Source organism: Ptychodera flava, chromosome 9 (genome assembly GCF_041260155.1).
Source record: "Ptychodera flava strain L36383 chromosome 9, AS_Pfla_20210202, whole genome shotgun sequence".
Classification (NCBI taxonomy): Eukaryota; Metazoa; Hemichordata; class Enteropneusta; family Ptychoderidae; genus Ptychodera; species Ptychodera flava.
Genome location: NC_091936.1, coordinates 16,496,822 through 16,515,083, shown reverse-complemented (window position 1 = coordinate 16,515,083; position 18,262 = coordinate 16,496,822). Strand labels below are relative to the sequence as shown.

Genomic DNA, 18,262 nt, shown 5'->3' with positions numbered 1-18,262 from the left:
TGGAAAGGCTATTTTCGCCATTTATAACTTGTGCGATTTTTTACAAAAACCGATAGAAATAGTAAAGGAAGTTGCCCATGTAATTTGAATCATGGGAAAAAAGCTCCAGGCTTGGAGCTTGCATCTTGTGATATGGAAGGGACCATCTTCCCATGGGTATGGCATTGTCCTCTTATCCACGCTAAACCAATGCTGTGCGTATTTACATAACTTTTGTTTATACTGAGTATCCTTGCATAAACGATGAATCACTTATATAAACTGTCCACTGTCAGATTTTGTGTTGCTGTTTACTACTGTGTTACTGTGAGTGGACAATGTGGGGGCCATACCTGTCCAAAGATGGTCCCTTCCATATCACATGATGCAAGCTCCAAGCCTGGAGCTTTTTCCCATGATTCAAATTACATGGGCAACTTCTTGTACTATTTTATCGTTTTTTGTAAAAGATAGCGCGAGTTATAAATGGTGAAAATAGCTTTTCCGGAGTAAATGACCACAAAGCTAGCACATATGTAAAAATCATCCTTGGGGAACTTCCCCTTTAATGTACCATGTAACAAAACAACAAGAATACAAAGTATTAAAATTGCACTGCACAAGTGTTTCCAGCTGATTATTGTGCTTTTTCACAAAAAAACATTCATCAAAACAGAAGCAGCACATTTATAAAGGCAAAATCTTCAACTTTACATGGGCCTCTGGGAAAACTAACTAATCTGATTGAAACAAGATTTATTTCAAACCAGATTTTTGACTCACAAGAGTGCCAGTGACAGGAAATAGATTATAGAGCATTGAGAGTATCTTGTACTGCAGATATACAGAAGAAAAAAAAGAATCCAGAAATTATCACAAAAGGAAATCAAGCCCCTAAGGTCTTAAGGTTCAGAGCAAAGAAGATAATCTGTTGTATTTGACATTGATGATATACACAGTGGCAATGACTGAAAAGAGGTGCCTCAGTGCTTATACAATGCAAATTGAATCTACAGGGAGCCAAGTGACCTTATCAAGTTCATGCATCTATGTTTACCATACCAACTATCCAAATCTCTCTGGGGTATTGACCAGTTTGCTGTACGTCAACTTGGTGCATTATAAAACGGCCAACATTAACTTTTTAGACTGCGATAACCTCGGTGGTAAAATGGAGGGGCTGTGCTCAGATGTGGTAAACTACACATGAGCATCATGAAGGTTTATACCTGGGTTGGATTAAATTGCAATGCATTTACAGAAATCTCCACAAGGCGATTTTTCAGGGTGGGCCCTCTGGTTTTGGAGGAATCTATTATTATGTATATAACTGTACAAGAGGAAACAGTTTCACAACAAAGGGATATGCAAATTATGCATTGTTATGTAAATCAGCTGTCCTCCATTTCCCCAAGCTGAGGACAACACTTATTACATCATAAAAAGTTCCGATGGTAAAAATACAATGAAATTTGGTCTAGTAAAGACAGATATTCTTTTGGTTTACAAAGAGATTGATGATTAAATGAGAAAGACAGGTGATCTTTGTGCAAACATGTAAAAGCTGGTGTCATGATTTATATTAAAGGCAGCGGGTAATTCTGTCTGTGGCTGCACATATTGGACCGGTGCAACGAGTCTCTTGCTATGCACAACATATCCAAACATCCCTTGAGCATTTCCAAAATTTCGACTGTACCAAAGCTGGTGACTGCGGCTGAAGCAGCATCATCAAAACAAAGAGATGCAATCCTAGTTTATTTGGTGAATTCTTGCAGTGATTGGAAAGCTACAAAACTCTGGTAAACTCTGAACAAGCATCAAAAGCTGAATTTGCTTCACATTTGCTCGACATTCTATCGCCAATTTCTAGCAAGAGACAGTATTTATCAACAAGAAAGCATTGCAGCAAAGTACAATACAAGAACATTCAAGATTAGTTTCTTGAATTGACCCTAACAGTAAACCAATGTGCTTTTGATCACTTTGCTAGTAATTTGTCTGAAATCACAACAAAGCATGAAGACTTTTTTCTCAAAAACTTCTGGCAATTAGCCAAAATCTTACAGAAATTGAATCACTGTATTATATGCGAGTCAATTTAACACATCTGGAAAAATAAATCGTATGAATATCTGGAAAACTATGCTCTAAAGCATCTTTCAGTTCCTGCTCATTAACATAATTGCCATGATTCCCTTGTCATACGGTATATTTGGATTAATTCCCCTGTTAGCAAAGGTATGGCATTAAAGCTGATACTGGGAAGCTGCCAAACTAATCATCTTCACCGTAACATTCCTTTCCAAATATTTGTGAAATATCATGGCTAAATTTAAATGAACGCATGATCATTAAACACATCACTGAAATCACAGCAAGCTTTGAGTCAAATCAAATATCCACAAACTATGTCTTACAAAAAACAAAATATCTGAAAATATGGAACAGAGAACATACAGAAGATTTGAATCACAGGACTAAATGTTGTAAGAGCTTTGATGAAAGCTATACACAAGCACTTTGATGAAACACACTGTCTGTTGAAAAACTTAACTTCTGTACCACGTATGGAAATGAATACGCATGTTGATGAAGGCAGGGTTTACTTTGTGGTGAAACAGCTGCTTTTATGAAAATAACACAGACCTTTAGGAGCTAATGGTACACAGCTTATTACAGTAAAAGTGATGGAATCTAGTGGCTATGTATCAGCTGTACCAAAATAATGCATATTTAACATAGTAACCTACAATGGCAGCTCTGGCATAACAAATGAATCATAAACGTTGTTGATTGGAAGAGTTTCTATGCAGTTTGGGCAAAAACACGTGTAGCATCAGGAATGGACTGTCTTTCACTTTAAATACTTCTGTCAAAGATCATTTTGTACATGTATCGATAGCACAGGTAAATGTTACTACATCCATACTGAACGGAGATGGAAATTTTGCTTACTGTTGATGCTTGTATTAAAGTAATTCATCAAAAAAGTATCATCTTTCATACTAGGTTAAACACATCTCATCGCCAGACAAAATATTCCTGCAATCTCTCCAAAAACTTGCGTATATCTACAGTTTGTAAGGCTCACAGTTTCCATTGATCACAAATAATTATCATATTAATTGCATATTCAAATTATGGTCATGAATATGCATAAATAAATACAAATAGTATTACACGACACTTCCAGAGATGGAATGTGACAGATGCCAACATCAGATAATGAACTCATCTTATTCCAAATGTAAAACTTTCACTTTAAAATGTACAGAGCAGCAGAAGTACTTGGCCTCCATGAGAGATTTGCCATAGTAATACTAGAACACGCACTAAAAACTCAAGAAATTTAACTTTGGTTCCGTAGAACAGCAAGTTTTCAATAGCACATCCGTACACTTCACGTACATGTATGTCTTAACAAGGAAAACCAGTCACTTGCTTTTCCGCTATTTCATAGCTATGCAGGCTGTTTTACCCTATAGTTGTTAATTTGCATGGATCAAAGCCCCTGGAACAAGCAAGTAGTGTGTGAATTTTTATGGCATTCTATATTTCATTCATAATATTTTATTTTATCATATGCAGTGAGGGAGTCTGTCAATTTGATGAGAAGTCAGCCAAGGCATGGAGCCAAAAATTATCACGCAATATCCTCCAGAGATATTCCATGCATTTTCCCCTTCTTCATACCATCTCATAAATGCCGTCACAACGTCAGATTGTCTACCGATTACTAAGACAGATAAACACCCTCAGCTCTAGTCTGGCAGAGACCCTGCGATTCGCGTTCTTCCCTGTTGGAACACGCGCGCGCCCTTCAGAGACGCGACGCGAATCCCAGGGTCTGGACGTTCTTGCAAGCGACCGGTCGGATTTCTGCCTGATCCGGGTACTTTATAGAACTCTACGCATCCGTTAATCAAAACAAAAATGACAAGTACCATAGCCAAATAAAATGAAAAATGAAAAATAAAAACATACAGCGTATATAGGTCTACCAGCTACTAGTATATATTCTCTCCGCCCAGTTAGATAGGTGTTTCTTTTGACGTCACTACCCTTATGAATATTCATATCCTTGCAAGAACGGACAGTCGCTGTGTCTGGCAGCGCGTGCTCACAGCTGCACAGCCTTCGAATGCAGACCCATCGCGGCGTGCACAAAACAAGGCACAGCGACTGTGGAGAGTCTACCTCAGCTCCAGCGACTCACATTGGCTGATCATTGTAATCACAAAGTTGGATAGAGTTTCTTTGCAGATTGAAAAGTGTAGATTGCATTCCCATAAAACAGATGCTAAGGAGATAAAGTAAAATTACTTTATTGTTTAACATGTTTCATGATTATAAATAACCCTTGACTGTGATATCGCTGTGTCTCTTTTACTATAGTGATAGTCTAACGGAACTATGACATGTATTAAAAGGAGATTTTTATTTTTCAAGTTTTTGGTTGGGTAAACATTTTACAATATAGGTAAACAGTGAGCACTTATCTGAAAACTGCAGTGAAAGGTAGAGTATTGATTCTTTACAATTTTCACTGGAAATGGGGCAATACGCAATGCTAGGGCATTGCGGTAGAAATACAACAGCCTGACCTGTTGTCTAGTTACAGATACAGATGACAGGCGTTGGATGGTGCTGTACTTACTGCAGATGATTTTCACATCCTAGTTTTGTATCCTTCTGTTGTGTTTTACAAATTTCACAGGAGTACTTGTCATAAATATCATTATCATCTTACAAAAATTTATTCATATGCACAATAACAAAAACAATAACATTTATTCTTGTAAATGGCAATATTACAGTATGCTTATGATCCACGGTACAGAAGTGAGTACGACATTTACAGTATCAAAATTCACCAGAATCTATGTGACAGGTGACATAACAGGAAACAATGAGTCAAAGGATTACTGTACATCAATATTTTAGAAAGACACTAGCTTGGCCGTGAAGATAAAATCAAACATTAAATATTGGTTCAAAAATATTTACCCATTTTCAATTTACTTTCTGCTACCAGCAGCCTTTGCTTTATCATTTTCCCTGAGGGATTTTGACCTGACTGATAGAAGACACTCATTTCTGTCAGAAAGAAATTTTTTCAAGGCTTGGTTGCTCCTAAAGCCCTTTTCTAAAAATATTAAATAGGATAAATAAATAGGATAAATAATTTATATAGCGCCTAGTATCCATTAGCAATGTTCACTGTTCATTGTTTTCACAGAACACTGATCTTTTGGTAGTATCCATTTCAATTATTATTTACTGATTTTCTCAATAGATTTTTTTAATTTCAAAACTTCTGTACACATAGTATCTACATAAACCAGTTCTATCAGCTTGTTTTAAGTTCTAAGGGCATCATCCGTACTGCCAGTCAATCTTTTAGTCGCAAAAGATATGTCTCAGTGTATTGCTTCATCTCTTGGGACACACAAGCTGTAATAAATGTACATCCTTTTCTCAGAGACATCTTAACAGCACTTTCTATTTCCCAATCACAAAACGCAGTATGAAGATGGATGACATGATAAAAACTTGGGGAATAACTTGTACCTGCCTGTCATGTGAAATCTGTCATTTCATGGCGAAATGTGAATTTGAGGCTGTAAATTTCCTGAAAATCACAGTTGACAAGTGTAGAATATTTATACACATATATACATGTATAGCTCTCAAGTGGCTCAAAAACAATGATAGGCATGTCTTTCTCTCCTGAATGCAAGAAATAACCAACATCCGAAATACTCATATAAAATGAAGTCTTTCTCTCTCAATCAGTTGCTTCACACTTACTTCTGAACAATGAAAGGAGTTGCTACATGTATTTTTATATCTGATTTGCGCCTAAAAACTATGTCTTGAACATTTCCTCCAAATTTTCTCAAGGAAACTGCAAACCAATCTCTTTCAAAATCAATAATAAAAAGTCAGGGGTTACCAGGCAAATTTGGGTATCGGAGAAACAAATTACTGTAAGATTTAACAAAATCTGAATTCAAAATGGCTACCATATTCTACGGTATGTGTGAAAAAATATGAGGGAAAAAATAAATTTCCATTTTTCAAAAAACAACAAAACTTTATAAATCCACAGGCTTCAAAATGAGTAAATACAAGCAGCAGACAGGAAAGTTTTGTGAAAATTCTGAGTCAGAATATTTGTTCTGTGGATGGATTCTACATCTACCTTTAATAAAAATAGTCTACTTTTAATTAATTGATGTCTTGATCCACACTATAAGAAAAACTTACATCTTTTAACGAAGATGAGTCATGCATTGTCACAATTAAAACACCCATTTACAATGTCAAAATGAATCTTCCACATTTTTTAATTTCCTACGTAGTTCTTTATATAAACTCATGAATTGCTTTCACAGTAACACCGGTAATAAACTTTAAGAAGATATTCCTGACAGAACTGAATTTTAAAATAGGCATATTAAAATTATGTCAATGACAGTATTAAATTTATGACTGCAATTAACCAACAGCATTATGTTGACAATATTTTGACAGAGACGTGTGTTTCTGGCATACACTGTTAACTGCCCATTTCCCTGTACATAAACCCTGCCTCATCACTAAATTTAAAATTTTCGGACAAAACCGTTGTTAGTCAAAGGGTAAAAGAAAGTCACGATTAAATGTTTTTCATGTAAGGGTCAATCTTACAGCTTGTTTGACTCTTTGCATCTCTAAAAATCATGTAAGCTGGACGGATATTTTGAAAGTGGTCATACTAGGGATGAGATATTTCAGGGGTCAAACACACACACAACCAAAAATAGTCAGCGACTTTGTTTCGTTCACGTTCTAGGTGAACCTCAGTTAACCTATTAAAAAGTAATGCCTGATCTTTGGCAGTATTTTCAAAGCAAATGGAACTATTAACAAGTGACATCATTTGTACGAAGACACCCACATACTGTCCATACACGTACAGTTTATACAGTTTATTTCATCCCCCTCATCCCCCCCTCCGATGGAAACGTCATTATTATTCAGATTCATACTCAGACAGGCACTTTAATCCTCAACAGTTATCAAAATACAACCTGGCGAGGTTATTTGTCTCTGCTACATGATCCCACACACCGTCGATTATGAAACAAAGACAAGAAAGATTGCACCTTTAAGCACTCAGATAATTCCCACTGAGCTCGGAATTTTTTATCACGGATGAAAAATTGATGCAGCTGACAAGACAACGGCTCTCAGAGACATCCGGGTGATGACCTCACCCAAAGGTGATTAACTGATCAGCAATGCTCGGCAACAGTAACTTGTCTCAGTCTTAGACGTAGCTATAGTTTTAAATATTCAAAAACATCAACCTCATATCTCAGAAGGAATTTCGAAAATACAGGCTGTACTGGTACATACAATACATGTAACATAAGCTACTGATACCATACTGCACAAAAATAATTTAACCTTTCGAGCGCCAAAGTCAATTTTTGTCGCCTTTATGAAATATGCCCCAGTCAATTTTTTTCAGATTTTTTCCAAAATTTTGATGAAAAACTGAAGCCAATGAAATGTGATGTCCATTATGTCCAAAATTATTATGAAAATTACAGAAAAATTCATAAAAATTGGTAAAATACTACACTAGAATTTTGGCGCAAAAAATTTACAATACTCAGAGAGAACAGTTGGCCCAGTCCAACTTGCTGTAATTGTCTGCATGTCTAAGGGAGTCCTTTGTAATAAACAATTAGAAATATACTCCCTAAGACAATGTTAGATTGTGATATGGTTATAGGCATAAATTAATTATTCTTTGTTTTATCAAATTACTCATTTACACCAAATTATGATTTTTGGACAAAAGATCCAAGTGGAAATACAAGTTTAGCGAATACATTTTATCTTATTAGTCTGTTACAAACAAACATTTGATAACCCCTCTCAACATATGAAAGTTTATTCTCTGAAGCTACAGAAAAAAATAGCGTCAATGATATGACACTGTGCTCCTCAGTACATTTAGCGGTAGGGATGCAAGGAGAGAGGTTTGGGGAATGTTGCTGAGAAAGATGCAAAGAAAAGGTTGAAATGTGAAACTGTAATAAAACCTATTGTTTTTTTAGCAGTGAGCGTCCAGCTTGGTAAACATGCCATCTTGTACATGAAGGCAAAAAACATAATTTTCACATGTCCACCAAACTTGGAATTTGCATAGATCAACATAGATCATCCAAATTGATTTCTTTGCAAGATTTTGTATGTTCCTTGCTACAAAATTCTGACCCAATACGTCGGTTTCGAGTTACTATAAGACCGTGCGGTAATTCAAGGATTTTAAGCTTTCGCCACTAGGGGCGCTCTTCCTTTGACCGGAAGTGAGGGCTACTTTCTGGACTCCGGTCTGCGTATATTGCGATAACACAGACTCCGTATTCCTAACCTAAGTTTAGTCTACTTTCATCTGCTCTGTTGTCACCGTAAGCGTTTGACTATGCCAAACTTTTACTGCAAAGCCGGCAAACTCGACAAATACCCATAGATGAATAGCATGACCTTCCACCGTTTCCCCGATGTTAAGAAAGAGAAACGCCTGAGATCGAAATGGATAAGGATACGACGTGAACTTAGCTGGATACCTAACAGTTTCCACATGTTTGTGATCTATTCCGCTCTCAGACTATGCGCCCCATAGACATGTGTACATATGCCTGAGAAAAAGTATGTCAGGAAACCAAATGACTATATTTCCTATATAGGCCTATAGGGATTACGCCACCATGTCATCTTCGACGTTCGATTTTACTGTGAAAAGTAGCAAGTTCAAGTTCATCTATCATGTAACCGTCGATCGTTCCCTATCATTCTCAAAATTCATACCTGGTACTCAATTTGCTTCAAAATCGCTCGTTTCGTGTGATTTTCTGCCGAATTCGACGGACACATTGCCAAAACATAAGCGTGAGCCATATTGTTCGACCTTATTCGAGGGCGATGATTCTTATAATACTAAACGAAACGGCAACAGTCTCGATGTCGGCGTCTTGCCAACGCATGTAAAACGGGAACTTGCCTCGCTACTCGAAGAGCAAGATCATTAAAATGCATTAAAATAAATTTTCACAAACACAAACTAAGGAAAGAATCTACACTGCGACTGATGAGAAACCACACTCGGGTTTCGAAACGCAAGCGTCAAAGGGCCACTCTATCAACTTTGTCACACCATAGGCCCGGCTGCGTCTCGCCATAAGCTTTCCCCACACAAACAAAACGTTACCGTACACACAAATCAAAACTTCCCTACAAATATCCGAAACGAAACAAACATTTTTATTAACAGAAACAATCGGATAAGAATGTAGGAACACTTATTCAAAACGAATCAAACACAATCTCGACACAAAAAACCCCAAACATTTTGGATAGTAAGCTTATGGTGGGGAGCCTCTTTCACATGTTTTACATTAGTTTCTAATCCAAGGTCAACAGATTTCTCAGCAAGCTCTACCAACTCAGCCTTTTTAGCTTTGGAAAGGGGAATCTTGCTTGCTTTTAAAAATTCTCGTAGCTCTTTCATGTTCATTTTGCAGACGTCTTCACGCGTGATGTTGCGACTTCCTTCCATGACTAAAATGTTAGCCCTCACTTTAGCAAAATCTCGAGCGCCCCCATGCGACCGATGTTAAAAATTTGTGCGTTTTCTGACAACTCGAAACCGACGTATTGAATTATAACAGGAAAACAAGCACGCATGATTGGACAGTGTGGACTGTGTATTGCATGCACTACATCTGCCGTGATGATGGATTGCCAGACGACCACACTGCATCAAAGAACTGTAGTTTAAAACGAAAATATAATTCTAAACAAACTTTCTGCGTGTCATTGATAGCCTTGATTTTCTTTGGATATTGAATGGACATATTAAAGACGTCACTTTAGCTTGTCATTGATGGTGAAATGAGTTTTTGCAGAAACTTGATCGGTCAGCCAAGTACACATGCTTACTCATAACAGCTAGCTGGAATGCGATGATCACAACATTGTTTTGTGATATTCCGATACAAAATTAAAATAATTTATTAATATGTCGCATTGACTATAAAGTTGCAAATGTTTCCTTGGGTGTTGAAACATGTTAGCATAGTGTGTTACAAATCAACACACCAAACAGCAATGTTCATGTAAGAACAACCTGCTTGATTTCCATGGACTTTCTGGTCCGCCCATCACACTGGTATGTCTGTTTCCCCTCTAGCTTCCGAAAATTCTTAGTAAAGTTACAAATTCAGTCTCAGAAATTTTGAGTAAATTTCAAAATTGACTGTATTAATTAAATTGTCAGTTATTAACAAATTCCTTTTGTATGCCAATACAGCTCATCTCAGAACCGGACATACTTATATACACACAAGATTTGGCAACACCCTGACAATTAAATAATCTTCAACAGCACTGATTTACATTTACAAATTATTCTATGTGAATTTATTCTTCAATTGCAGATACTATGACAGAGGAGTTGAGCACTGCCAAGATATGAGTATAGCACACTGAATTTTGAACCAGAGTTATGAAAATGACTGAACTGTGTCACAATAAGTTTCTTTTATTAAATCAATCGTTTCATTTTTTCTACTACTACTACTACTAGTAAGATTGTAGATCATTTCATTTTTTCTAAGATTGTAGATATTAGTAACTTTAAACCAGGAAAAAATACCAATAAGTGGAAAGGATCAAAAGAAAATAAATCAATTATTATTTCTTTACATATTACAAAACCAGAAAGTAACACATAATTCTAATTTAAGTGATTTAAGGCTAGTTTTACAAGCTTACTTGTCAATGTTTGATGATGGAAAGAAACAAAAAACCACGAATAAACCTCAAAAGCAACAAAATTCCAAGCATAACATTACACGATGGTTCAGAATGTTCATTTACAAAGTTTACTCAAAATGTAGTTTGAAAACGATAGTATTTTGACTGCTGTACTGCGGCTACTACTAAAAGTCTGTTGAAAAAGAGTACTTAATATCGTTGTTTTTCATGTCAACAAGTGATTGAATCAGAAACATGTCTCATGAAACAGTAAAACAACAACTGATAAATAAGTAACTTTTCTCAAGAGTAACTTTAAACGCCTCGCCTGAAAGAAAATTTCATCCCGTTCCACAGAAACCACAGTCCCTCTATAGAGGGACTGTGCAGAAACTGACTGCGTATTCGAGCGTCACAGCAATGAACGGTCGGGGAATCCCCGCGAAAAATCACTCACACGTATGTACTCGTCCAAAACATTGATTGTTCACTTTTTAGCTGCATGATTCAGCATGCCAAAAATATTTTTATTTTGCAGATAAATAATTGAATTTCTTACTTTTTTATTTTGTTTGTTGATGAAAAGTCATTTTAATATTTTTAGATGCTCTAAAAATTTCAAAACCCGCTAAAAAGCGACTATTTGGCCAAAATTCAAACGAAAAACAGGAAAACCAAGCTCATATCATGGGCTATTTTTGTATGAATACTCTCAGTCTCTATACGCTTACGCTTAATGCTCTCGCCGATGCATGATTTTTGCATCAAAATTTTTCACTCATTTTCGTTGGTATGACTTTGAAACTCCAGGAAGCGATTGAGAAGAAAGGGTTACCTTGAATTATTGAGGTTTTTGCTGATAATTTGCCAAATTAAATGAGAAAAAACACTACGCAAATTTCCACACGCTTACACACTGAGTGTTTCAGAGGCCGGCCTTTCAAAATTGTGTGGTACAACATGTGATCATGGAGGTAGTAGGAGACTGAGGTTTCTTGCACGGTCGCGCCGATGAAATGGGAAGCTGAAATTTTCGCTCGTAATTTTACAAACGAAATCGTAAATCCACTCAAAACTTCGTATTTTTTTGACACATTTGAAACCCATGAGGAACGTAATTCATTCTCCCCTGCACTGTAAAAAGGAGATCGAAACGACATGCATGTCACTTTGTCAGAACCAAACGCACGCAAGATGTCCGTCAACATCCACCAATCTCGTAATTTACACTGACAGAACAAAAACAATTTGATCGAGCATGGACGTTCTAACGTAAATACATCATTGTCTATCGCATTTACATGTAAGCCAATACACTCACACGTACGCTCACAAGTTCAATTATAATGTCAATTCAACACGATCTGGTATTTTCGCTGATTGTGAGTGTGCAGCGTGAATGGTATGCTATAGTCGTTAGATAACACTGATCACGTGGTGTGACAAAATAGTTTTACGGAAGTTATTGACGGAAATGACGTCAATTTTGCCTCTCCCAACTCTATAAGCTTCCTCAGTTACGTAACTTTGTCGCTAAAAATCTGTTTGTGACTTTTCTCTTGTGAGACAAGTAGGTTTTATCAAACATTTTATAGACTTTGCTGAAACATAAATGGCTTAAAAGACGACAAACATAAAATGATCCATTAATCGACAAAATGTACAGACTTGTAGGCATGAAAATCAGAACATGTAAATTTGAAAGGGTGATGTTTAGGCTTGATATAATTCACTTTTTGACTTAAAAAAAAAGTTTTTCAGATTGACTTTATACATGTATACACAGCATGAAAAATTACAGACTTTCATCTGCCATCCACTTGACATGTATTTTACAAAGATTTCTACATGTATACTGAGGGACTGTATCAGATTGTCGCATATAAAGTTAAAAAAGTACAATTTATTCGTTTACGGGGGGAGTGGGTTTGACCTCTGTTCAAGTAGTGAACTTCACTTTTACACTTTTATTTTTTGAGTACAAGTTCTCTTTACATTGTGTGTAAAAAATTAAACAAAAACTGCACACTTTTATGAACAAATTTTGCTGCAACTATTTAAAACTCGTTCATGTCATACTGATGGGGATTAGAACTCAAATTTGATTTATTACTTGATGATGTAATGTGTTCAAGGTAAACATGTTCTTCAGTAGCTATAGCAAAATACTACATGTACTCTCAGGCAGGCATCAACATTTCTAACTGTTGAACTTTCATTTAGGGCGAGGGGGTTTTGATGTAAACGAAGGAATTTTGTTTCATGAATTTTATATGCGAGAATTTGAGATGGTCCCTAAGCATGGGTAATATTAAGGGAACTTAATGATTGCAGGCAGGGCAAGGATACTTCTTTCTCAAAAAGCAGATTAAAAAAACCAGCATAATTCAATGTCTGGTTTCTTTGCATCAAATTATGATAGATATCGTTCACGTTTAAATTTTTAAAAAGATATCAGGTATTACATAAAGCTAGGTGACATGGCCTGTCATGGTGTCATGCTATATTTAAGAGGCAATACATAAAAGGTGACATGATAATGAAATATGAAACCCATGGCCATAAACCCATGCATAATTCTTTATCATGCTGTCTTTGATAAGCGTGTGTGCCATTAGTGAAGGGTAGAGTTGACTTTTCAGATCCTCAGATTCAGATCCTCAGATCTCAGATTTCAGATCCTATAACTTCAGATGCAGATTCGAATTTACAAGCCTTTTACAATACCCGTATTAACAGTATGATTGCAATATTAAATTTAATAATTTGAATATGTCATGTACAAGGCAGTTATGAAAAAAAAACAATTCTACGTAAACATTTTCGCTCAACAAGTTTCAACGAACACCGGTCTACAATTACAGATTAGCTAATTTGCTTCTTCCGACCCCTGAATTCTGATTTAGCCCGGGGTAACTGGCCTCCAACATGGATTTAATAGTTATATTCCCTCGCCATCAATATTACGAACGATGGTAAAATACGGACTGTCGATAGCCAGCATTTACATGATCGTCGCGGTCGATTGCGGGTGTGTTTATCTCTATGAGGAAACGTTCACGTGATGACATAACAAGTGGAGTCATTGCGCACCCTGTCTTCGACTGATGACGTTCTGATTCTGAGATCGAAGTTTTTAAGTTCAAGATTCAAGATAGAAATAAAATAATTTCTAAAGCCTTTTCAAATCTAAATTATATTTTATTTATCAGTATATTACATCAAACTTTGAAAATTGTGAAATTTTAATTCCGAATCTGCGTCTGAAGTTATAGGATCTGAGGTCTGAGATCTGAGGATCTGAATCTGAGGATCTGAGGATCTGAATCTGAGGATCTGAAAAGTCAACTCTACCATTAGTGAAGTCTAGAAGGGCGCAAGTTCCGAATGTATCCAAGGATTAAGAATGCATAACAGGCATGGGGGTTACATAAAGTGCGGCCACGGCTATGCTGTTGTGTGCACGGGACCGCAGCCAGTGCTGCTAGCACTGTGGTCCCACACACAGCCAACACCGATGCAGCCAGTACTCAGTGTACATGCCTGCACTATGTCAATGTTCTGGACAGTGTACTCTGAACTAGATATATTTTAACCATCGTACAAGTGAGGGGATTTGCACTAAGAGACTTGAATGGATAGAGAAATTATTCACATTAAAATTAAAAGTACCAACTGGACATAATTTATGTCACATGTAAGGCTTTTTGTAGGATGGTGAAAATGATGATCGATATCATCGCTGCACAAGTGACTAAGATAAATTCTAAGTTTATCATTTCCACTGGACATTACATAGAAGAGAAATATTAGTTTCTAGAGAGTAGGAGAATAGTAACTGTTGTAGTATTTGGCAGACCCTCGGTAATTAATTGATTAATATATATATATATATATATATATATATATATATATATATATATATATATATATATATATATATATATATATATATATATATATATATATATATATACACACACACACACAAAATGTATACAATGTGCCCTCCCGTTATCACCATAATGGCTTTATGGCAATCTCTGAACTTTGGCACAGAGAGGACGGTTTCTATATGAGTACGGTATATATATATATATATATATATATATATATATATATATATATATATATATATATATATATATATATATATATATATATATATATATATATATATATATATATATATATATATATATAAACCAATATGCTTATGAGAAAATTTTCTCGATGTACCTTTGGAGTCAAGAGTGTTCTTTTCAAAACATATTGTTATCAATTGTATGGCGGTCCAATTTGGATGAAATATTCTGTTAATATTATGAGGAAATTGAAAGTTGCTTATAATAATGCTGCTCGTCTTTTATTGGGTTATGATAAACGTAGTAGTGCAAGCTCTATGTTTATATCTAACAGAATCAATAACTTTGATGCCTTGCTGCGAAGGCAAATTTATGGTTTAAAGCAAAGACTTCTAAGAAGCAGTAATGATATTGTACGATGTGTGTATGACTCATTATATTTAAACTCTGAAATGATACAGTTATGGAATAAGCTTCTTTTTGTATAACTTAACCAAGCTGTGTATATTTATCACCAGATTTTCTTTTGTTGTTATATGGACAATGAGTCCGAAATAAAGTTTATAATAATAATAATAATATATATTTACTGTATATATCTTAAGTTTCATGCATCCTGCAATCTTCAAACAAACAAAACCAAATTATCCTTAGGTCATTCTTAATGAACATACATGTAGTTGGGACGTACCATGCAGTCTTAGGTGGTGTTGAAATTCAATAAAGAATATTTGTTTTGGTTGTGACATTTTGTACACTTGAAGTAATTTGTGTTATCATTTATAGATCTGCTTTTGGCATTGAACACTGTAATTTCCCACGAGGACACTGTATACTTTGGTAGTGTACACTGTATATATTGTATATACCGGTATATATATACTCGTTATATACAAGTACTGCAGTAAACTCAGGTAAATCTTGTAAAATCAGCATTGAATTGTAACCATTCACCACAAGATATAAACTGCCAGGTAAATTTGCACATCTGGAACATGCCAGGACAAAAAAAGCGCACTGGAATACTGAAGAAATTCTTCCCTGGTCATAAAAATTGTCTGTTGGCAAGAATGGTTTCCGATTCGTAGGCATGTGTAAGGTCTCAGCAGACCTGTTGTAAACATGCCACTGACAGGTTTATTATTGGTTTGGTTTACATGTCACTGTCACATGTGGGAAACTGGTAACAGTAAATGTCATGTGGGAAACTGGAAATAGTAAATATATAATACATGTATGTAGCAAATCAGTCATACTGTAAGGTCACAGTGAGACAATTTCGAAAGACCGACGTATTTTGCTGCAAATTTCATTATCATGGGATAAACATAATTTTGCAAATGGGTAAAACCTTGACCATGTTCACACCAGTATTCATTGATCAATGCAAGGCTATTTTAATTCATCCTGAGCCCTGTGTTAAACTTTACTTCATGTGAGGTCTACCCTGTTGGATCACAAATATTTATTGCAATAAGACTTGGTTCCAGTTCTCAGGATGTCTCCCTTGCACACTGATTTTATAGACTTGTCATAAATGTTGTTTTTATGGTGAATTTGACACTAACTCTGAACCATCTGAGGCAATAAGTCAAAACAGGTGCAGAACAAACACGGGCAAGTTCCTGTGGTGATCTCCGGATGTCAAAGGTCAATTTGTTTACATTCTGCATATCACGGCAATGACCTTGTCCTAGAATGATACCTGGAATCATGAGTTTGCCATAGAATTGAAGACATTACTGCAGACTCAATATTTATTTATTGCAGGTCTCAATATGAATACCATTGAATGCATTGGACTGAAGAGGGACACCCCTTGTGGGTACACTAATCTGTTGGTCTGATACAAGGGACTGTGTGTGTGTAAGGACTGTGGTCTGATAAACGTTATACAGCTTATTGCCTATGGTTACCTGTACTGCCTGTTGCCAAGAGTTGCCCAGGATGATGAAACTTACAACAAATTTTTTTTTAGGCACAAGCCCCTGAGAAATGTTCTCTTAATGTTTCATGTTTTGTTGCAATTCTACTCTGCTTGACTGCAGTATGTCCGATCTCGTTGAGTGGATACCACAATTTATACTCACACTTAAGCCTTTGTAAATTCATCAGCTATGTTTGCAACACTGATTTTGTAGCTACTCTCGATACTGATAGAAGAGAGACTAACATCTTTTTCATGGTACCACAGTCCCTCGAGGGACCGTGATGGTACTATCTTGGCAAGACTCCTATCTTGATCTATAAAAGTGAAACTTGCAGTTCCCGTGGCTGTAAATTTACACACATCCACAGATGGCATTTGAAAACAGCAGAGTGAGATGGCTAAGGATTCTCTATTTAACTGTATCACAACAACAAAAAATCCACTTTGAAGTTCTTTGACACGGTATTCATTCTCCAAGGCAAGTCTCTGTGACTTTACTGAACTCACTTTCATTCTCAACTTTCGACGGGATCATGTAATAAGCACACTGGAGGGGCAACTGACCTACTCATATTTCCACCGTATTTACATCTAAATCTCATTACTGAAGGATTAAACTTTTGATACAGGATTAAAGTCTACGGCAGCGCTTCTGGGATGAGCTTTTACTGTTAATAACTCAAAGAGTAGGGTCACTTACATCATGGCAAAGATACTCGACCTTTCCTGTATGAAATACAAGTCCTTATGTCTTGTTCTGCTTGGAATGGTATTATGCAGAGCACAGCAACATTGCTAGGCTGTATAGGGCCAAGCTAATTAAACTCTTTGTCTTGCGTCCGCACATATGTAGGTCTTTGGAGGTTTTATGAAAAAAAACGCACAGTGTACTTGAATAGGACTTACTGCAGAGCTTTTCTGCCCATGGACCTTTCTCAACAAAATTTATCAAAAGTCACACTGTCGACAAATTATCGTAGTAGACAAGAAGTCTCTGCCTTGATTCTTGAGACTCAAGTTACATGAAAACAACCAATATAAAACTTGCAAATTTAAAATTTTCATTGTGTTTTTTTGAACCGCTAACCTGCGGCACTTTTCAAAATTTTGAATGGACATGAAACAAAGAATTTAATTACTCTTGCCTGATATGAGTGACCATGTACGTGCTATTTGTTCGTGGAACACATCACGCAGCACGTGGCACGAACCATACATTTCGTAAACTCTGTAAATGACTACAGGCTATACCAGAATGATTTGTTTCATCCAGGTACTTATCAAATGTTATGCTGTACGCAGCCTGTGCTCAGTCATAAATATCAGTATCAAGGGACACTGGAGAAAAAATGGTGACAGCTTTGAAACACATACCAAAGCATACGAAATGTAAAACGTTCATAAAATATTGTCTGGCATTGCATGCAATGATAAATGCCAGAAGTGCAAC

The 18,262-nt window shown here is 36.1% G+C and overlaps 1 protein-coding gene across 1 annotated transcript in view; it reads right to left on the bottom strand.

The window, feature by feature from the left end:
- LOC139140153 (vacuolar protein sorting-associated protein 41 homolog) overlaps positions 1–18,262 on the bottom strand; it is a 70,512-nt gene that overhangs the window by 33,579 nt on the left and 18,671 nt on the right. The window lies entirely within an intron of this gene.